Source organism: Ursus maritimus, unplaced genomic scaffold (genome assembly GCF_017311325.1).
Source record: "Ursus maritimus isolate PB19 unplaced genomic scaffold, ASM1731132v1 scaffold_5, whole genome shotgun sequence".
In the NCBI taxonomy this organism is placed as follows: Eukaryota; Metazoa; Chordata; class Mammalia; order Carnivora; family Ursidae; genus Ursus; species Ursus maritimus.
This window is the reverse complement of record NW_024426663.1, coordinates 66,421,852-66,444,718: the sequence shown is the minus strand read 5'-3', so window position 1 is coordinate 66,444,718 and position 22,867 is coordinate 66,421,852. Positions and strand designations below refer to the sequence as shown.

Here is a 22,867-nt window from a genome sequence, read left to right as displayed (position 1 = left end):
CTACAGTATTCACAGGACAAAATTTTCCGAAGACACTATTTGGCACTTAGCATTGAGTAAAACGTACTACTGAACAAAATAATTATGAAGATGAAAGAGACATCAGTGAAAGGTTTTCTTGTTGTTGTTGTTGTTTTTAAAGGCCATCTGCACTATTTACTTTAGAGCTGTTGCAGTCTGAATGAGGCTGTTCAAGACTAGAAACGATGTGAATACAAGAGATCAGCACGTGGATTCTTGGTCTAAGTATGAATTGCTGATAGAAGACAAATGACGCTACTTGAAATTGTGACTTGAAAAGCAAGTAAACCATGAATCATCCCCACACACAAGCTTGTAATCAGTACAATAGAGAACTTATATGTGAATAGTTGTCATTTATGCTGTTGTTGGCAAAACACTGGCCAATTCATAGCTATGCATGTAGCCTAAATATTGTTGTGTGAACACAATTCATGTTATCTCGAAGAGTGGACACTACTGTTGACAGTTTACTTATTATTATTATTTTTTTGCCATGTTTAGAAAAAAAGAGAAATCCTAAATTGGATAAAGCTAGGATGGCAGGTTGTGCTTCTCTGTAGAAAGACACTGTATTCACAGCTGTAGGACTAAGTATGTATAGTATTGCATAGTACTGTACGATGCACAGAACGCATCCTCCATCATTTCAAGATATTTACAACACTCTTGGGAGTTAGGGATTAGCACTGTCCCACATTTACAAATGAGGAAATGTCCTCGATAAGATGAAATGATTTGCTTGTAGATATATTCAGCTAATATATGACAGGGAACCAGGAGGCACACTCAAGTCTTCCATCTTCAAACTCACTATGTTCACAATTCAAATGTTAAGCACAGCACAAATAAGCAAAGTTTCTCTATTTAATAATGATGGTGCTAATGTAACATAAATAGTAACCATAGCCAGTCTACCGATCCATCTCTTTCAGAATGTAAGCTCTGGGTATTTCCAGTGCCTGTCACATAATAGGCCCTCAAATACACTTTTTTTTGGTTTGGTTGGGTTTTTTGTTCCAAATTTTTATTTAAATTCTAGTTAGTTAACATAGAGTGTAATATTGGTGTAGAATTTAGTGATTCATCATTGACATTCAACATGCAGAAACAGAACTTGATAAAGCAAAGAATAATACATCATATTTTCAAAGACATCTCACAAATGTTATTTCTTTGGTCGTGATAGCAATGCCCAAGTTTTCTGACTCTGGCTCCAATATTCTTTTGATTACTCCCCATTGCATAAAACTAAAAGTTAAAAGACTACTGAAAAAATCAATGCTGAGAGATTAAAAATAGGATATATTTGTTCATGAAGACCAGTCCCACGCTAGGATCCCAGCTGACCTTACCTTAAAGATGACACGTATTGACTTGAAGAGGTTGGCTTCTCTGTGGATGGAAGGTGTTGAAAGGCACGCAGAGAAATTCACCTCTGAGGAACACACATATCTATCAAGATTAAAAACAAACAAACAAAAAAATCACTCTGCTTAAAAATTCTGAAATGTGGGGCAAGACTGACTTGCCTTCATAAGGGAAGACAGAATTCAAACTCATCTCCTGTTAGAGCTACTAAAATGTCTTTCTTTACTATTATCCTGGCTTTTACATTTATTTTGGAGAATCATAGAGTGATTAATCAATTTTAAAAATTAGCGAGGATTTTGTTTTGAGATAGAAATGTAACAAGGCTGTGGGCTCTGAGGGGTCACGTCTCAAGGGGCCTCACGTTTGTGAGAGGAGATGCTAAGTGAGATACGCCTCTGCTTCACTTTAACAGAGAAATCTGGATAAAGGATTCTGTGGTCAAAAGTTTGAAATCGGGGCGCCTGGGTGGCACAGCGGTTAAGCGTCTGCCTTCAGCTCAGGGCGTGATCCCGGAGTTCTGGGATCGAGTCCCACATCAGGCTCTTCCACTATGAGCCTGCTTCTTCCTCTCCCACTCCCCCTGCTTGTGTTCCCGCTCGCGCTGGCTGTCTCTCTCTCTGTCGAATAAATAAATAAAATCTTTAAAAAAAAAAAAAAGTTTGAAACCCCTTCCTTCTTCCCTCCCTTCCTCCCTCCCCCCTTTCCTCTATCTACCTACCTACCTACTCACCTAGCTATCTGGGAGAGAGTGCAACAGAGTGCGAGAGACCACACGGTGGGGGGAGGGCAGAGGAGGTGGGAGAGGGACAAGCAGACGCCGCGCTGAGCACGGAGACATCTCGGGCTCGATCTCATGACCCCAGGATCATGACCTGAGCCGAAAGAGTCAGATGCCCAACCAACGGAGCCATCCAGGAGCCCCAAACCAGTTCTATCTAAAATAAAACACCACTCACTTTGTATTATTTAGAAGGGGCTTCTTCATTTCTTGCTCGCCATCCTGAAGCAATGCCCAACCAAAGGTCAGTAAGGTGTTTTTATTTACTTATTTAGTAGCCTCTACACCCAACAAGGGACTCAAACTCACAACTCCTAGATCGAGAGCGGCCTGCGCTACTGCCTGAGCCCGCCAGGCACCCCAGCAAGGCGTTTTTAATGGAAAGGTTGCTTATCTGGCTATCTCGGCTTCGGGAACTCAATGAAGAAGCAGCAAGGAAGGCTCACAATTAGCATAGGCCTCACTCATACCACAATGCTCTCCACTAAACCCTTAAGCTGTTTACTCACCCGCAAATCCTGGGTCTTCATAGCTCCTTGGTCTCCCGGGCCCGGCGGCAGTACAACACCCAAGGGGGATGGGAGCCACCAGGAGGGGGGCGGGGCGTTTGCCGGAAGTGCTACTGGCCCCAGAGCTCCCCGCTTACCACCCCCTCCTGCAGGAGGCACCTGGGCATCGTGATGAACGTGAGGCTAAATAAGTTAATAAGGGTCAGCTGAGCGACAGGACCTGCAGACAAACAGGTATACTCAGGAGTTTGTAGCAAAGATACATTTTTAAAATATTTAAAAACACTCTTGAAAAACGGGGGACGCCTGGGTGGCTCGGTCGGTTGGGCATCTGCCTTCGGCTCAGGTCGTGATTTCAGGGTCCTGGGATTGAGACCCTCGTGGGGCTCCCTGCTCAGCGGGGAGTCTGCTTCTCCCTCTGCCTCTGCCCCTCCCCCCCACCTTGCCCGCGCAGGCTCTCTCTCAAAATAAATAAATAAAATCTTAAAAAGAAAAAAAACAGAAGCTCCTGTATACGCACTCCATAGGCAGAAGTTAAGTCTGAATACACGAAAAAGGGTAGATGTGTTATGATATAATGCATTGGAAAAAGAATTACTTTTGCCTGTGCTTTTTGATGGAGAATTCCATGAAAGAATGTGCCAGCGAGACCAAGTTCCTCCAAGTGACATTTCATTTCTTAGCAGCTGGATAGATTAATGCTTGCTTCTTGCCGCTCCATGCATTACCAGCCCTAGTACTTCAGACATGAAGAATCATGTACTCAATTCATTCTTTATTGCATAAATGTTATACAAAGAGAATAGAAATTTGCATTTGGGTCCTCATTCCTTTAAAATATTGTGCTCTTAATAACAGGTTAAGAAATACTATAGTACCACGGTCCTTTTATATTTAGCCTCTATAAAACAGCTTAATGGATTACAAGTATAAGGTGAGGAAACACAGAAGTGGAATTATGTTAAATTGTGTGGCCTCCAAATAGATTTTTAAAATTTTATCACCTTTTCGGGGCATGACTAAAGAGACTCACCTGTAAATCTTCTTAAGAGCCAAATCACACAGGACCAGAGTCATCTTCAAATTATCAGCAACAGAACTCAACCAAAAGGCCAGTGAGCTACAAAACTCGAAGACAAAATCTAAAGGAATCCCCAGTCAAGAGCTGAGAAACTCCCAAACAAAATGCTTGAAAGCAAGTCTGAGGCACATCTGATCTCTGCTCTTCCAGACAAGAGAAAGCAATTTCAGCCAAGCAATTCCAAAGACCAGACTTGGCTTTACATTTGTGGTGCCTACAAATATTCTGCCCTTCTAAATGTCCCTATCCCACGACGCTTAGTACTTTGGTGAAACTCAAGCTTGTTCTTCAGATAGATATGTTTTTGCCTTAATTAGAACCTGTTTGAATTGGGGTGGGTGGGTGTGGAAGAGGACTGGGGTGGGGGGAGGGGGGCGGGTAGAGAAGGGGAGGAAAAATGCTAAGCTGCTTTCTGCTTCCCTCCCATCACGGAGATTCCTTCTGTGAGATTACCTCGAATAATCTTCACTGTTTAGGAGAAACATTGCTTTAAAAAAAACTAAGTAAATTTAAAATAATTCAGGCTGGTGGACTTGTAAACATAAAATTGTACTGTTACAAATATCTTGTAAGGTGAAAGAAATTCTGGGAAAGTGCCAATGTTTTCAATTTATGAGACAGCACGATAGTCATGAGTCATTTCTTTGGAATATTTGATCTGATCAAGGTTTTGCCCTTAGATACATTTTTTGCATAAAATAATTTACACACCTGTCTGAAATTCCTTACCAGCCCTGCACAACCTAGGCAAACAGCTGCTCTCCGGCCTCCCGTGTGCACTCACACTCAGTAGAACAGCAGGGATTCAGAGAGGGCTGAAGATGCCAGGCCCTAACAGCCTCTTTAAAGTTGAAAGTTTGAATTCCTGCCCTCTGTGTCCATGTGCACGGCTTCTGGAAACTTGCTGAGTTAAACTAAGTCTAACACTCAGAGGAAGGAATTGTTTGTGGCTCAAGAAGAGAAAGGGAAACCCTTGAGGGTTTAATTTAAAGTCATTATGACCCTGGATTACTGCCAATGGAAATTTTTCAGAAAGCCCATCTTTTGCAAGAAAGTAAACTCCCAAATCCTTGCAAGAGGAAAATCTTTTTTTTTTTTTTTGAAAAAAAAAAAAAAAATCCCACTAAAAACCAAGTAATTGTTTTAAGCAGTTTGGCTCCCAGGGTTGAGATCTTTGTGTTTTCCAAAACTTTCCTGAAGCAGGATGTAGAGGAATAATAAAATACAAAGAAATGCAATAAAACCAAAATTGAAGTCTTTGTCTTCGGGAAGTCCTAGCCTTTCACGCAGTGGCCTGGGGCCTGGACTTGGAGAAAAATCACAGCATTGCAGCAGAAGCCTGATGGAAATGAAACATAGTCTGTGCTTCCTTTCCCTCTGGGAATTCAGGTAGTCAGAGAAACTGAACACTGCTCCTCGTGAATAGCCAAGTGTTCATGTTTTCTGAATCAGCGTGGGAGCAGTAAAGCAAAGTAGTAATGTAGAGAATTATTAATGTGTTGGTCACAGGAATGAGGGGATGCTTCAGATGAACTTAGAAACTATTCATTAAAAAAAGAAAGAAAGAAAGAAAGAAAGAACTTCTTTTATATATCTGAGGTATAAAGTTGCCGAAAGGCAAAATAATTTCTGAGGACTCTTTCCTAAATACATTATTTAACTTTTAATATTTAGGGACCAAGGGGCAGACAGGGTTGACGTGGGCGGCACAGTGGGTTTCTTAGTATTCTTGTTATTGTGTATTTGTGATCCTGTTGCTGCTTTTGTTTATTTGTTGTTGAAGGCCTTCGGCAGGTTATGCATTTCCTGGTGGACTGTGCCCCACTGTCTTATATGTAATCGTATTCATACATTTATCCTCAGAAGACTTGAAGTTAGCAATGTTAGAAAAAGCCTGTTGTTGTTAGACCATCATAATCAAAGCTGTCTTTTTTATGAGTGCCCACAATATGTCAAAGACTTAACATTCACCATTGACTTTTACAGCCATAACAAAAGATAGTGTTACCCCTATTAAGTAGTAATGCTGAGAGGTGATCCCAGGTAAGTCAGGAGCCAACAATTCTCTCTTAAGCCTCAACTGCGTTGTGATTCAGAAATAATGTTACGTACCAACTTTGAGTATATGCCCCTTCAAATAACACACAGGATAAATGACGTCCATACCCTGTTAGGTTCCGATAAAGAAAAGCAGAGGAGCCTTGGACTTCAACTGAGATTCATAACAGAAAGAATGATGTATTTGTTCTGCATAAGATCAGAAACTAGAAAGAACATATTTTTCTCTTTTACTTTTTGGTAATATTGCCCCAGAGTCCAAAGTGGTCAACTGTTGTCATAATTCATTTGGCAGTCCCGTCAGAGATAACTCAGTCGCTGAGTCTAACAAAATATTTTTTACCACTCAGGGTACATATTTGATTTGGATCCAGGGACAAATGGCTCTCCAAAGGCTTCCTGGCAGGTTGATGATGCAATGCATCAACTGGATGGATCAGGACTTAATAGTACTGAACCGTGGACTACATTTAAAAAGCTTACATACATTCTCAAATATCATAGTATGTAACAAATTTCATTGCCTTTGACTCAATGATACTTAGAATATGTGACACATCAGTCTTTCTGTGTTGGGTTTTAGTCATGGTCCAAGATTATTGTCTTATTTTAACATGTAAAAAGCTTAACTTGAAATATGGGTCATTCATCTTTAGCTTGGTTTGAAATGGCATATATTCAATCATGTTGTGATATATAATAGTTTATAATTTAACCAAGGAGGAAGTTACAGTCACACATCATTTATCCACGATCACTAAAAATGGAGATGTTACATTTAAGTACAGTTTCCTGAACACCTTAAGAGTACTTTTTTTTTTTAAAGAATACTTTGAAAATTATAAAACCTATACTTACTTTAATTCATTCAGGCTTGATTTAAACAGGATCATCATCACAATTTGACTCCTGATGACTTAAAGTTTTTGTATTATTAGCTTTCTTATTTGGAAAAATTAAAAAAAAAAAAAGCACTGAAGAAAATCTCATGGATTTGTGTCTTGGTCGCCATTCAACTCCCAGCACTGCACAGAGAGAGGTGCTGTTTTTGCTTTGCCTTCTTGGCAGGTATAATACTTTCTTCTTCTTCTTCTTTTTCCTCTTCTTCCTCTTTCTTCTTTGAGCTATTTTAAAAATCAGATTGTTTTCTTATTGCTGAGATTTAAGAGTTCTTTACACATTTTGGATAACAGTCCTTTATCTGATATGTCTTTTGCAAGTATTTTCTCCAAATCTATGGCTTGTCATGTCATTTTCTTGACGTTGTCTTTTGCAGAGCAGAAGTTTGCAATTACAGTAAGTCTTGACATCAATAGTGTCATTCCTCCAACTTTGTTCTTTTCCTTCAATATTGTGTTGAACATTCCAGGTCTTTTGTCTATTCATAAAACTTTAGACTCAGTGTATTGCTATCCATAAAATAAATGGCTGGGATTTTGATTGGGGTTGCACTGAATCTGTATATCAAGTTGGAAGAACTGATATCTTGACAATATTGAGTCTTCCTATCCATGATCATGGACTATCTCTTCATTTATTTAATTCTTTGATTTTGTTTATCAGAGTTTTTAAGTTTTCCTCATTTAGCTCTTGTACATATTTTGTTAGATTTATACCTACATATTTCATTTTCGGGGTGCTAATGTAAATTATATTGTTTTTCATTTTAATTCTACTTTTTCATTTCTACTTTTTACTGGTGCATAGGAAAGTGACAGACTTTATTATTAATCTTATATCCTACAAACTTACTATAATTACTTTTTAGATCTAGGAGTGTTTTGTCAATTCTTTTGGATTTTCCCATAGCTCATGTCTTATGCAAACATAGAACTTTATATGTTCTCTCCTTATTAGACTAATTGAAGCAGTTCCCACTAGCTGATATGGACTTCTACAAGAATAATAACCAAAATGGGTTAATGGGTTAAAGCACATCAAATATGTTTAAACCCAGAAGTGCATAATGATTTTACATAACAACAAAAACCCTTCATTGTTCTCCATGAGAAGATGCTAGAAAAATGATTCATTATTTTTTAAAACTTGTAAATACAGGGAAAGGAATCAAGCATTTATCCTGCTTTTCCCACATCTCTATAGTGCAGGGTAACCAAATAGTTTGCAAGAAGCTACTTTTTATAGAAGTACTCTATCTAGTAAATGAAGAAGGTATATTAAAAATATATCACTATTTTGCAACCGCTTTTGAAATAATGGATCTAGACAATGGTTATCAATGGCTGCTAACAACTCAAAAGGACAAACAACTAGACATAATATGCTTCCTAATGGAAGTGCATGATACTACCTAAGAAGCATTCTTACCAAAAATGAGTACTTAAAATGACCAAACTTGTAGATCTAACTACAAGAAATACAGAAGACAGAACAATATATTAAGTATCATTACAAGGATGCAATTAACAAAGTCCAGACTGAATATCTCTACAGGACACATAATCTACTCCCCCCGCCCAAATAAGTTGAAGGAGAGAGAAAGAGAGAGAGAGGGAGACTCTATAGTTTAAAATAGACTTAAGAGACATTTAAACAATTTAATTTTTGACCTCATTTCCATCCTTTAAAAAAATTTTTTTTTTTTAGCTTTCTCTGCAGAATCACCATGGTGGCTGGGACCCTGTACACATATCCTGAAAACTGAAGGGCCATCAAGGCTCTCATTGCTGCTCAGCACAGCGGGGTTTAGGTCCCCATGCTCTCTGCACCACCCCACTTCCACTTTGGCCAAACAAACTGTACCCCTGAATTTCTCCGTACATTTCCTGCTGCCAAGATTCCAGCATTTGAGGGTGATGATGGCTTCTGTGTGTTTGAGAGTAATGCCATTGCAGTGAGTTGCTGTGGGGAAGTACTCCAGAGGCAGCAGCCCAGGAATGCAGTGGGTGAGCTTTACTGATAGTGACATAGTGCCCCCAACCAGTACCTGGGTGTTCCCCACCTTGGGCACCATGCACCACAACAAGCAGGCCACAGAGAATGCAAAGGAGGAAGTGAAGCAAATTCTGGGGCTACTGGATGTTCACTTGAAGACGAGGACTTTCCTGGTGGTCCAATGTGGGACACTGGCTGACATTGCAGTTGTCTGCACGCTCTTGTGGCTCTATTATAAACAGGTCCTGGAGCCTTCTTTCCTCCAGACCTTCCCCAATACCAACTGCTGGTTCCTCACCAGCATTAACCAGCCCCAGTTTGGGGGAGGGGAGGTGAAACGCTGTGAGAAGATGGCCCAGTTGGATGCTGAAAAGTTTGCAGATCCTAAAAAGCACAGACCACGGAAAGAGAAAGGTTCTCAGGAAGAGAAGCCAGGCTGAGCAGAAAGAGGAAAAAAAGGCTGCTGCCCCTGCTCCTGAGGAGAAGATGGATGAATGTGACCAGGCACTGGCTGCAGAACCAAAGGCCAAGGACCCCTTTGCTCTCCTGTCCAAGAGTAACTTTGTGTTGGAAAATTTAAGCGCAGGTACTCCAATGAGGACACTCTCTCTGTGGTGCTGCCGTATTTTTGGGAGCACATTGATAAGGATGGCTGGTCTCTGTGGTACTCTGAGGGCTGCTTCCCTGAAGAGCTCACCCAGACCTTCATGAGTTGCAACCTCATCGCTGGAATGTTCCAGCGGTTGGACAAGCTGAGGAAGAATGCCTTTGTCAGTGTCATCCTCTTTGGAACCAGCAATAGCAGCTCCATTTCTGGAGTCTGGGTTGTTCAAGACCAGGAGCTTGCCTTTCCGCTGAGTCCAGATTGGCAGGTGGACTACGAGTCACATACATAGCAGAAACTGGATCCTGGCAGTGAGGAGATCCAGACACTGGTTCGAGAGTACTTTTCCTGGGAGGGGGCCTTCTAACATGTGGGCAAAACCTTCAGTCAGGGCAAGATCTTCAAGTGAACATCTCTTGCCATTGCCTAGCTGCCTGTACCTGCCCTTCAGGGACATGGGGCATCATTAAAGGAAACAGAACATTGAAAAAAAATTTTTTTACATTTATTTTTATCTTTTTAAGTAATCTCTAAGCCCAATGTGGGGCTCAGACTCATGATCCCGAGATCAAGAGTAACAAGCTCTCCCAACTAAGCCAGCCAGGTGCCCCTAAAAAGATATTTTTTTAAATGTTACAGTCAGGAAAATTTGAACACTAAATATTTGAAAATATTATTGAGTTATTATTACTTCTAGTATCTAATGTTATTGTGACTTTTAAAAACAAAGTAGTTCTAATCTTTTAGAGATACACTCTGAAATATTTATGGATATAATGAGATGATTCTGGGATTTGTCTCACCGTAACCCAGTAGGTGAGGCAGAGTTAAACTATTCGAAGTTCATAATTGCTGAAGATAGACAATAGGGTAGGGGATTTATTATATTATTCTTTCTGCTTTTGCAAAGGTTTGAAGTTCCCATAAAATGTTAACAACAGCAACAACAACAAACCCCTAAGGCCTAGCTAGATTAAGTTACTTGCCCCCCACCATATATGTAATTAGGGACAGTTCAAATCTGCAACTGGACTCTTGACTTCCAATCAAATTCTCTTTCCCTTATAACAAGCTGTTTAGCAGACAGGCCAAGCTTCTGGGGTACCAGATATCTGCCCCAAGCTTGGTAAGCCAATGGGTGAACCAGGGAATACACTATGGCGCTATCCAACACTCATACAAGCAGCTCATCAGTAAGCAGCCAAGTGGCAAATTGGGATTGACTGGGAGTGCAGAGCAGCTGCTGACTTTTGAAGTATTGCCCAGAGTTCTTGGCTTTCCCCATTTGGTCTTTAAGGGAGCCATTTCAAAACTAGACCAGCCTTCAAGTGCCCAAACAAACATAGTTGAAAGGCTGCTTAATCTGTACCTAGACGTTTCTTGATTGCATCACAAAAAATTAGATTTCCCTGACAGCTATATATCTAGTCAGACCAAAATGGAGTCTAACAACAACAGCTGAGGTGACATGGCCTGGGCACCAAGGATTAGAGAAGAGTTCGACTGGAATGTTGTTTCCACACTGGTTAAGATTGTTGTTTCATGAGACTCTAAAACTCAGTCCCCACTGCTGTAGGTCGGCATTGTTAGGACCCTCAGGCTGGTGAGTAATCTGTGGGGAAATAATGAAGGTCATACTGAAAAGCAGAAAGATGACAAAGAGGTGGTGGCAGCAGTACAAAGCCAGGAAAGGGGCACAGAAATCCTCCAGCGGAGCGAAATATGAAGCCAGGATTTAAACGCAGCTAGGTAAGCAGACATCTCAGGCCATGATACAGCATCCTTATTTTGGGGTTTTATTACCACGTAGTCAGAGATGGAGGATCTACTTGGAGGTCATTTAGGGAAACAAAGTCAGCAGGAAATTCTTCTGTTGTCAGTGCTAATCCTAATGCTTTCACCTTTCCACAATCAATATTCAACACAGGTATATTTCTGGTAGTTGTTCCTAGGGGACGTCGGTTGCTTTGTCCTGCCCATTCCCATTCTTCTAGCGGCACCCCATACGCCCTCAGCAGGTGCGCCATCAGGGGAATTGTTAATCAAATGGACACCTGACCCAAGTTTTGCTAACCTGATTCTTTTCAGGAGAAGCTTGGTTATGGACACTGTGATTTATAGCAACAGTGGCATCCTAAAGAGAGTGCCTACTGGGTCATGTTCCCTGCAGCCCTAAAACCTATCTACTCTGCATCCTGCCCTTTCAACGACCAGCAACTTGTCTTCAATTCTATGATTTGTCCTTTTTATCTAACAAATTCCCTTTTCCCGTAAGTCAGAATTGGTTTATATTGCCTACAACCCAGCCTAAATGAAACACGGTTGACACTTGATAGGCAGCTACAAAAAGAGAACATATCAAAGATAGTGAGTATTCATTTAGTGCGGGACAGGGCAGTACTCTGAGCCACATTTAACTCACATTATTATTATACAATAAAATCAAATCTATGCTCGACTTGTTCTTGGAGAAAAATCAACTGGGTACTGCAATGTTGGCAATTTCTGGTTTTCCTTTTCTCCCCCCCCAAAAAAAATCATTAAAAAGTCATGGTATTTTTATAAGCCCGCAATGTAATACATGAGATCACATTCATATTTTTATTTGTATAAAAACAAACTTGCCTTCTGAAGACTATTCACACAGTAAATAGCAGTATGAATCTGATCTAGAACACAGTTTCTTTAAGTCAAAGAAAACTCACGATGGTCAGAGTTCACACATTGCCTCAACTTTTTTCTTCTATACTTTCCAAAGGAGACTTGGTTATAGTTTGCAAAATTTATCCCAGAAAAAATTATTTATAGTCTGATAAACAAAGCGTAGGTGTAAAAGATGAATATTCCTTTCGGTTTAATACCCACTGGACTATGGGGTGAATCAAGACCGTTTTTTGGAAACTCTAAGAAAGGGGAATGGGCTTTTTACCCATTGCTTTTTTCTTTTTTATTTTCTTTCTTTCTTTTTAAAAAGATTTTATTTTATTCCTTTGAGAGAGAGCACAAGCAGGGGGAGGGGTGGAGGGAGAAGGAGACTCCGCTTAACCAACTGAGCCACCCAGGTGGCCCTTACCCGTTGCTTCTCTTATGTACAAGCCTTCCATATATACAGGTCAGACACAAGCACTTGAAGGTGAATAGTCATCTTTAGGTACATGGTAGAACTCTACATCTTTTCCTTTTCCTAGATTCATTCATGAAGATCCATTCTGGCTCCTGAATTCTGTTCCCCCAAAATTCCTATGTTAAAGCCCTAATCCACAAAGTGGCTATATTTGAAGATAGGGCTTTTAAGGAAGGAGTTAATTGAGGTGGTATGGGTGGGGCCTTGATCCAATAGGACTGGGGTCCTTCTAAGAACTGGAAGAGACACTAGAGCTTACTCACTCTCTGTGCACATACACAGGAAAGGTGGGTGAAAACACAACGAGAAGGCAGCCAAGAGCAAGCTAGGAAGAAAGGACTTACCAGACACCAATCCTGCTAACACCTTAATCCTGGACTCCTGGGCTGTAGATCTGCGAAAAAACAAATTCCAGTTGTTGAAGCCAGCCAGTCTGTGGTACTTCAGTAAGGCAGCCCTAGCTGACTAACACACTCCCTATTTTCCAACAATTTACCTCATGTCCATATAAATACCTCCGAAACCCAATACCCTATGATTATTAGGCAAGGTCAACTTAACAATTTTATCAACAACTCCAACTTGACCCACTGAATCTCAACTCTTCCCTTTTTTTTTTTTTTTTTTTTTTTTTTAAGATTTGTGAGGCGCCTGGGTGGCTCAGTCGTTAAGTGTCTGCCTTCAGCTCAGGTCATGATCCCAGCGTTCTGGGATTGAGCCCCGCATCCGGCTCCCTGCTCAGCGGGAAGCCTGCTTCTCCCTCTCCCACTCCCCCTGCTGGTGTTCACTCTCTCGCTGCCTCTCTCTCTGTCAAATAAATAAATAAAATCTTTAAAATAAATAAATAAAGATTTTATTTATTTTGAGAGAGAGAGAGAGAGAGAGCATGAGTTCGGGTAGGGGGAGAAGTAAAGAGGGAGGACGAGGAAGAGGGAGAGAATCTCCAGCAGACCCTGCACTAAGTGTGGAGCCCAACATGGGCCTTGATCCCACAACCCCAAGATAATGACCTGAGCTGAAATCAAGAGTCAGACACTCAACCAGCTGAGCCACGCAGGCCCCCTCCTTCGCTTTCTTTATACCACTACCAGCCGTCTGCACCCTGCTGTTCCTGTGCTCCATTGTTACTCAGGTTGACCCCAGGCATAGCACTGTTCCAGTGTAACATCACTACTGTGTTCAGACCACCTGAATTATAGTGCTTACTGCTTTGAACTTCTGAAACTCTAGGAACTCTGATCCCTGTGTTTGACATTCTTGCATACTTCGGGATCTACAAGGGGTTTAGTCAGTTAACACATCTTCTTATTTTTCTAACCCACAGCTACATGTAGCCTTCTTTTGCCCCACACATACAGGGGATTTCTGAGAGTGAGGTCAGGGAGAATTCGAGTCCAATTTCACTCTCTGCTTGGGTCCATCGTGCCCCTTTCTTTGGACCTGTTTTTGCAGCTGGTCCATTCTGCAGAACTTCTTTCTAATTACAGTTTTTCTTCTAAGGCCTTCCATTGTTTCTTCTGCAATTTGGCACCATTGCTCCCGCTTACGCTCATCAGCACATACCTGAATCCGGATTGCAAACAGAGTTCCAGATGTTTAGCTTGAGTCTGCCGAGACCCCATGCAAATCAGAGCTGGACGGGGAGTGAAGGGTTGCCTAACTACAAGTTACCATATCCAAGCCTCATCTCCAGCCAGGTGGCCTGCACCATCCCTGTGGGAGTTTTACCCATTAGACTTTTTATGTTTCACTCCATTTTAGCTCAACTCTTAGAACAGAATCTGTGATATACAGATGAGCAAGATACTCAAATGAGTAAGGAAGACACAGTGTCACAGCTCAAAGAATTTTCTAGAGCATCTCCTAGGCTCTCATGCTTTTTGTGTATTCCTACCAGCCACCCATCCTGCAATATCTTTCCCTGACACCACTGGAGCTTCTTAGCATTCCAGTACCACCCAAACTTTCTCCTCTTGCTGTACCTTTTGAAAATTGCTTTTCCCTGGGAACAGTGATAGCCTGTGTCCGTTTTTCCCTTCTCTTCCTCTGAACAAACAACAGTGCAGAGTAGAATTGTGGTCCCTTTTCAGTTTGTTCAGACACCAGATCCAAGCCGTAAGTGCACTGCTTCTATTCCACGTCCTTACAGTTACTTTTCCAGAGGAAAAAATGCTGTGCACAATTGCAGACCTCACACAGGTGTCTTGCTTTTTTAGGTTAAAACCTAAAGGATATGGTTACTTAACAACTATCGTTCCTTATCTGACATTCCTTTTCTTTTCAGAGAACAGATACATCACTGAAGAGAGTTGACAGATAAACCTGAGGTTACTTAAAGGACTCTCCCAGTTTATGTTGGCTAATCTTTAGAATCAGGTACAAAGAGGTTATCAAGACAGTGAGTAGTCAATCGATAACTTCCAAAGAAGTTTAAGCAAGAAAAAGTAATAGCCTGGGTGTTCCCTAAATAAATAGGAAGAGAGAGGAGACTCTCTTTGGGCTAATTTGTTACAAACTCACTAAAGTGAGAAATTTTGGTGTACAAAACAAATGCAAGTGTTTTCTCTTCATCACCTCACCATGCCTGTTACTACACAAAGGAGTGCATCTCATTCTTAATTTGTTGATGTTAAATTAGTACTTATACACCTTTTGTTTGTAATTTCAACAGAAATGATTATCAGTTGGAATTTTAGGTCACTGTTACTTGACTGTATAATTAAACTCAGGAATATTTTGCCTTAAAACTCTAGTCTTAATAGTTGTCCTACTCTTGCCCATTGGTTTTCTCCTAATTTGGTATTGCTTGGCTGTTGTGTTTTGATCATGTTAGGAACTTGTATAAATTGAATAAATTTGTAAAGTCAAGGGGCGCCTGGGTGGCTCAGATGGCTAAGCATCTGCCTTTGGCTCAGGTCATGATCATAGAGTCCTGGGATTGAGCTCAGTGGGGAGTCTGCTTCTCCCTCTCCCTCTGCTTCTCCCCCTGCTTATGCTCCCTCTGTCTTTCTCTCTCAAATGAATAAATAAAATCTTCCTAAAATTTTTTTTTAAAAAATTGTAAAGTCAAAAGAGTACTTTCCAAAGTCAATTCTAGATTTTTCCCTATTAATATTGATTTAATTTTTGAAATTTCACTCTTCAAAGTTTGATTCAGGAAAGAATCGCATGGCTTTCTTCAGAGAGACATGCCATATCATGTCCCTTCTCATCAAGGCACCCACTTAACCATTACCCCCCAGAGTGCCCACAGTAACATGCAGGATTATTTTTATTCCAGGTCTTTAGGATAAATTTATATTTTGTGGACACAGGGAGAGTCACTTTCCTATCCATCTGTTCCCCAAACTTAATGTCTTCCTCTTCCCCTCTTAAATACCTAAGCTTGATTTTCTAGGGTCATTCTACCAATGCTTCATTTCTGGGGGGCAAAGTACTTTCATAGAGAGTGAAGGCACAAAAAATAATGGATGAATTACCATAAAACAGTTCTCCTTAACTCCACTCAGGTTAACAACTGGTTTAGTCTTCCCAAAGAGTTTAAATCCCGCTGCCACCTCTCAACCCAGGACAGGTGGGCCAAATCAGCATGGGGGTAGGGCAGGGCCACATGCAAATACCCTAGCAGAGGGGTTTAAAATACCAATTTGCCTAACATGTCTGCAAAGGATGTGGGTGTTTCTCAGAAACTGAAGCAGTATCACAACAAACAACAAGACAAACTAAACCCCACGAGTAGCTTTTATTCTTTTCTACGATTTTCAGTATTTTCCCATTTTGATAAAGGGAACGCATATTACTCTCACAATAGCAAACGTTCAAATCTTTAATACTATGCTAGAGAACAAAAGCGACCACCTCTCAAGAAAATCTGTGTCATTCAGTCCTCAAAGCAGCCCGCAAATCCCATTTCTCTTTCCTTGTGATTTTTGAAAGTTGTTAGGAAGGGCAGTAAATACAAGATTCCAGGAAGATGAGTATTTCATTACTTGTTTAAAAAAGGAAACAAATTAGTATGGGAGGGAGGGAGAATGGAGTGTTCACGGAGACCATCTCTTACTGATGGGCTGGACCGGCTGAGGCAGCTGAGTCCAGACCCCAGACAAGACTTCAAGGCCGTTCGGGGCGGGGAAGCAGGATTCGAGAAAGAACTCGAGAGCGGCTGGAATGTTTGTTTAGAAAGCAGCAGGGATTATCTGATAAACTGGGGTAAACTGCTTGTCATTTTTATAATGTAAATGAACCGGGGGTAAAGTGAAAAGCTGACTTCCTCTCACTGGACAGATAAAGCCAAATGATTATTTTTAGATTTATTTACAGAAGAAAGCAAACATTTTATTCCTAGTCTCCAACACTTACCAACTCCTCTGAGCCTCTTGGAATGTTTATTGGGGCTGAGTGAATGGAAAGTGCAGGAAGGGCAGGGGGAGGGGGAGGGGAAGAGTGCATTAATCCTCAATTTTGCCTTCGGGCTTCTGATGGTGCGTACCACACGTTTGAAGTTGGCGACAGAATGAGGATTTATTCAGAAGTGAGAACTGGTTGGTTCTCTCCAGGCCAGGAAGCTTTTGCATCTCAAAATTATGATTTCAAAATGATTTTGCCTTCCATTTACCCACAAGGACCTGACCCAAAAGCTATTTAATTTTTAAATGGACATACAGATAATTCAAAACCAAACAAGCTCTTAACCACCACCACAACAAAAACCTTATTTAAAATCCCTGGAAGGCTTCTAGTGAGAGCAGCGTGTGACTGACGTGGTAAATGAGGCCTGCGGGAGAAAAATCAAGACAAAATATGGATTCACTGTTTTTTTGAAAGGCAGCCATCTTTCCAAGAGAATGTGTACACCACATTTTATTAAGAAATTATATCTTTCCCCATGTTTTCCGTCTCTCTCTCATGCTGGCAATGGCAAGCAGGTTGAACAGATGTGATGAAAGAATTAATACCAGTCTTGGGAACATGTAAACGAAATATTTCTTTTGAAACACCTACCTTTAAATTCCATTAGTTCAATCAGACACTGGAAGGGACTGGATTAGGGAAATGATTTACACGGCACAGGCTGTTTGCCCAGACTTAGAGCTCTTTTGTCATATGAAAAACGTGGAGATGAATTTAATATTTCTCCAATGAATTGGCGCGGGGTTTAAAATCTTGCTTTGACTCAGATAAGTGCGTTTGTTTTAGTGCTAATACATTCACCTCGGTAAGAATTTTTCTTTCTTTTTTTTCCCCCTAGGTTCATTCATAGCTGCTCCCCATTTGTCTCTGTAAAACCAACTCTCCTCTCTGAAAAAGCAGCATAACCAGTCAAAGAACAAGTATATAGGATTAGCACATTATGAAGAATAAAGAGAAGCTTTCAGCTCTCTGTCAGGGATGACATCTATCACGTTTTTCACGACCGCCTCTAATAACAGCGCAGAGATAAAACAGGCTTGATACATCTCTCCTGTACGGAGAGGTTTACAACACCAACTATGAGAAATCCAGGAGATGAAACATGGACTTCTCCCCTCGTGTAGTTTTTATTAGTCTAAAATTGGGAGGTGTGCGTGGGGGGGGGAGCCGGCTGCTACAAAAGTGGGCTTGAATTTTCTGTCTGTTATGCTAATGTATTCATAGAAAAAGCTGGTGCTGAGGGCGGTTCTCCAATTAAGACAAATGAGGCACATTGAATTTCTCCCCCAGGGCACAGCAGGGGTGCTGGCAAAATCTACTTTATTCTTTTCTGTCAGGGCTGAACTGGAAACAAAAGCATGAAAATTCAACACATCCACTTACAGAATAATAAAGGCTGTTGTTTAAAGCGTGAAGAGTTTTGGCACCCTTCTGGGGCTTTATGCAAATCACTTTTCCTCTCAACTGCTACCACACCATCGCTCTTGGAAATTAAAGATGTACTTGGTCGGTTAACAGCGGAAAGGAGACGAGCAGGCTGAAACTCAATTAGATTTGTATTAAGCAAATAAATCAGGACTGACTGATATTGGCTCAACTAAAATGCATTATGGGCTGACAGTAATTCTAATTTGATTGACAAATATATGTGGTATGTTATTAACCTAAATGAAAGATAAGAATCCTTTTTTTTTTTTTTTTAAAGGATTTCATACTAGTAAACAATCCTCTCCCCACATCCAAACTTCCACAGAACGGTACAGAGACCACCGACCTGGTGCTGTTTACTATCCGTGCTCAAGAACACAGGAAATCTATTTTCTGATACATGTTAGAGTTTAAGACGAAATTATTCTGCAGAAAGACATTTGTTTTCATTGATTTATTTGGTGTAAGGTAACAGCTGAACACATTATTTATTTGGTGGAGTGAGGCACACCAAACACATTCTTTTTATTATGGTGTGTAACACAAAAGCATAGACCTGTACACGCCTGGTGATTTATTGGGAATCTGCAGTACACGATGCTTTCCCACACCGGGGCGTATATGAGGGAGCTTCAAATGAGATTCAAAGTCATAAATGAAGATTTCAATCAAATCCTCCAAAGCTTTGAGGAGGAAAAAAAAAAAAAAAAACACCTCTTAACAAATCACATAAACGTGCTGGTGTGTGTAGTTAGACGAGTTCCCCTTGCGAGAAGGTTCTGGGAGTTTCTTTTAAACACGTCTCCCTGTCTTCCTGTTCACACTTTCAGAATTTAAAGAAATTTAAGACAGGACACTTCACATACTGCTGAATTGATAATTAAATACTCATTTAATCTTTGTGCTTTCATTGAAACTGCCTCCCATTTCCCCCATCTCTTCCTTTCATCCGCACGACCCCTTTTTCTGTCTGGCTACCAGATTAGGGATTCATTCTTATCTTTCAATTATCTCTCCTTCTGTCTTTTCCCACCTGGCTCTTCTTGCCAACTCCTGCTGCGTGTTGCTCTACATCAATGCCGAAAATGGTCTCCTTTCCCCCTTCGAAACCTGCCGGAACTCCTGCCCCGCCTGGGCAGCCTACCGCCCGCAGCTCCTGCCCGCACCTGTTCTTCCTCTTGCCGTCCTCAGCGCTCCTCTGATGAACACATCAAAGATATTCAGCCAAAATACTTTTCTCTGGCTCCCCATCCCAAAGTTTCTTCCCCATCACCATCAAAAATTCTCCTCATTGATGCCGAGAGTCAAGTGAGAACATCACAGAATGTGACATCGGCGATCGCCCTCAGCCTCAGGTTTCACATCCTATTTCTTCCATCCCAGATCCAATTCTCTATTTTTAGCTTTCAAGCAATTGCCATGTCAGACCTCTCAGCCGCTACTCTCACTTATCTCTTCTCATTCCCCGGTGTAGCTGCCGTCAGTTGGCCTTCTTTTTGTCTTTCCTTTTCGTCTAGTTTTTGCTCTCTTTCCTGACACCTCTGAAATTGACCTGAGATATCCGTTTTTGAAACTTCAACGTCCATTCTGACCCTGATACACAATCTGTTCAGGCCAATCCCTGCCACTTATTGTGGGTTCAGAATAAGTTTGTACCCTTATATTTGTTATAATCAAACTGGGACACCAGACCAGAACATTCCCTGAGCAGACACATCCAGTGAAATCATAGAAGCAAAGCTTAATTTAGTTTATTTTGCAAGACAAGTGAAGTTAACTTGCCCTGGGTAACTTGCTTATTCCTCTGAAAATCATAAGCAAAACTTAGATTGTTCTGCAAAATTTCTATGAGGTAACACCTAACTAACTCCCTTTCATTAAAAAAAAAAAAATTCTAATATTGTAACCCATCACTGTAAAGAATAAGCAGTCAATGCCTTCTCACTGTATAACCTGCTTTACAGCAATATACCTGTAAGCCTCATTCCATGTTTTGGTTTAAGCGTTCCCAATCTGCAAACTGTCCTAACGATGTGTGCACAGCAGACTTTCACCAATCACTACTTCAGGGATTCATTCATTTTACTTTTGCTTTTGTTTTTTTCCTAAACTTTTGACATATTTAACTAATGCGTTTTCAGTTTTCAGATTCTTTTAGTTAACATTCTTTATTATGTGAAGAGTGTTAAAAGTGAGATCAAATATAATTTTCTTGAAGCAATTTGTTTATGTCTGTTACATTATCCATATTGTTTTTTTCCATTTAAAAGCAATAACATCCTATACCTGTGACATGTACTCAGAACCCATTCTCTGGACCTTTGTGAGTCTCAAGATTTATTTATTTTCCTTTTCATTTTTTAAAATTATGGTAAAATATGTATAACAAAAAGTCTACCACTTTAACTATTTTTTTGGTGTGCAATTCAGTGGTATTGAGTACATTCACAATGCTGTGCAACCATCACTGCTATCTGTTTCCAGAGCTTGTCCCTCATCCCACACTGAAACTCTGTACCCACTTAAAAAATAACTCTCGTGGGGCGCCTGGGTGGCTCAGTCGGTTAAGTGCCCAACTCTTGGTTTCGGCTCAGGTCATGATCTCAGGGTGGTGAGATCGAGCCCTATGTCAGGCTCTGTGTTCAGTGCAGAGTCAGCTTGAGATTCTTTCTCACTCTCCCTCTGCCCCTCCCGCGTGTGCTCTCTCTCTCAAATAAAATACATAAATCTTAAAAAAAATAAAATAAAATAACTCCCCTTTTCTCCCTGCCCCCGAACTCTAGTAACCACTGTTCTACTTTGTCTCTATGACTTCAACTACCCTAAGTACCTCATATAAGTAGAATCATACAATATTGATCTCTTGTGACTGGCTTGTTTTGCTTGGCATAGCCATACCATCTTCAAAGATCATCCTTGTTCGTAGCATGATAATTTCCTTCCTTTTTAAAGGCTGAATAATATTGCATTAAATACAGGTACTGCATTTTGTTTACCCATTCATCGTTGATGGACACATGGGTTGTCCTCACACTTAGCGGTTGTGAATAATGCTACTATAAACATGTGTGTCTTAATATCTCAGTCTGTGTTCTCAATTCTTTTGTGTATTGAATCTCGAGATTTGATGACACAAATGAAGCATATGATTTCCTCATGAAACTTTTTCTTCTTAGACCCTTAGACTCTTTCATGACTTCCTCTTTACCATAACTGAAAGTGGTCCGTTTTCTCTTTGGGGTCATTTTTTTGTCAAGAAATATATCTAGTTACAAGGCAAAGCTAAGGCAAAACCAGCAAGGTGACACAGATGCTCTCTTTCACCCTTCTTCACATATGCAGCAAGTCTGGAAAGGGGGAAAATCTGCTGTAGGGGCAGAAGAGTTTTCCTTCTGCCTTTCCAGGTTCTTTGGCTGGTCTAATAATCAAATTGACATAAGGCAGATTAACCAGAGAAAAGCAAACAAAATTACGTACACAGGGAGACCCATAAAGATACGGAGACTCAAAGGCAGCAGGTGGTAGAGGCTTACATAACACCCGGAGCTAAGGGAAGGGGTAGGGGCCTGGGTATATGAAGAGTAGGAAAGCCATTCACAGGAAGGTGGAGGAGAAGTCTGGAAAATAAAGGCTGCCCTGCAATGCAGATAAGTTTCTTAGGTAAAAAGTTATGTGTGCTAATAGCTCTCTTCCTCCTAGAGGTGCCCTCTCCAATGCAAATTTAGGGGGTTGAGTAAGGTAATTGCTTTTCTTGAATCTGCTGGGCTTTGATTGCCTTTAGCTCAAAATGATCCTTTTGCCAAAGAAATGTATTTTGGGGTCACAAAATCTGCTCCCCCACAGTCCCACCTTTGAAACTTCAAATAAGAAGTTCATAATCCAGCAGTTAAGTAGATGGCTTGCTCCACATCTCATGGGGCCAGTTTCAGTCTTGGACAAGATCAGCGCAGTTAAGAGTTGTGCCTCATTTCAGGAGGTGGGTGACACAGGTGGACCAGCAAAGGTAGGCCTATTTTGTGTAAGCAAGCAATCCGGTATTTAATAAGAGCATATCAACGGCTATAATAGGGAAACAATGGTTAATGATTGGAGCACACTGTAATCCTAGTTTCTGAATTTGGAGGGCAGCCAGTCGAGAAGATTTCTAGATGTCAGGTGTAAAGCACCTTTAGATAGGCAGACAGCGGCCATCTGACAGATTTTCTTGGTTTGCAGTTTGAGTATCTCTGGTGATCTTTCTGATTGGTTTACATAGCAACAGCCACAAATATTGTCTAAACATGAATTGTTGTGGCAATTTCTCTGAAGTTTAAATTAAGTCGTTCACATATAGTTTGCAGGGTTTCGAGGAAAGGGACAGGGTTTTTTTTCTTAGTGATTCCAAGTCAGAAGAGTGGAAGAAGCTGGAGATGTTAATTTGGAGATTTTTAGCGAGACATATGAGGAAACTAGAATTCAGGATCCAGTCTAGTTACAGGTATGTAACAAACCCTCAAAGGCAATTAGCAGAACTAGAGTCTGATATCTATAGATATATATTATAGTTTCTATATTCAACCCCTCCATTTTTACCAATGATAATTAT

General features: G+C 40.7%; 1 pseudogene; it reads left to right on the top strand.

The window, feature by feature from the left end:
- Window positions 1–8,098: 8,098 nt before the first annotated feature.
- Window positions 8,099–9,729, top strand: LOC103670534 (annotated as a pseudogene).
- Window positions 9,730–22,867: the final 13,138 nt, after the last annotated feature.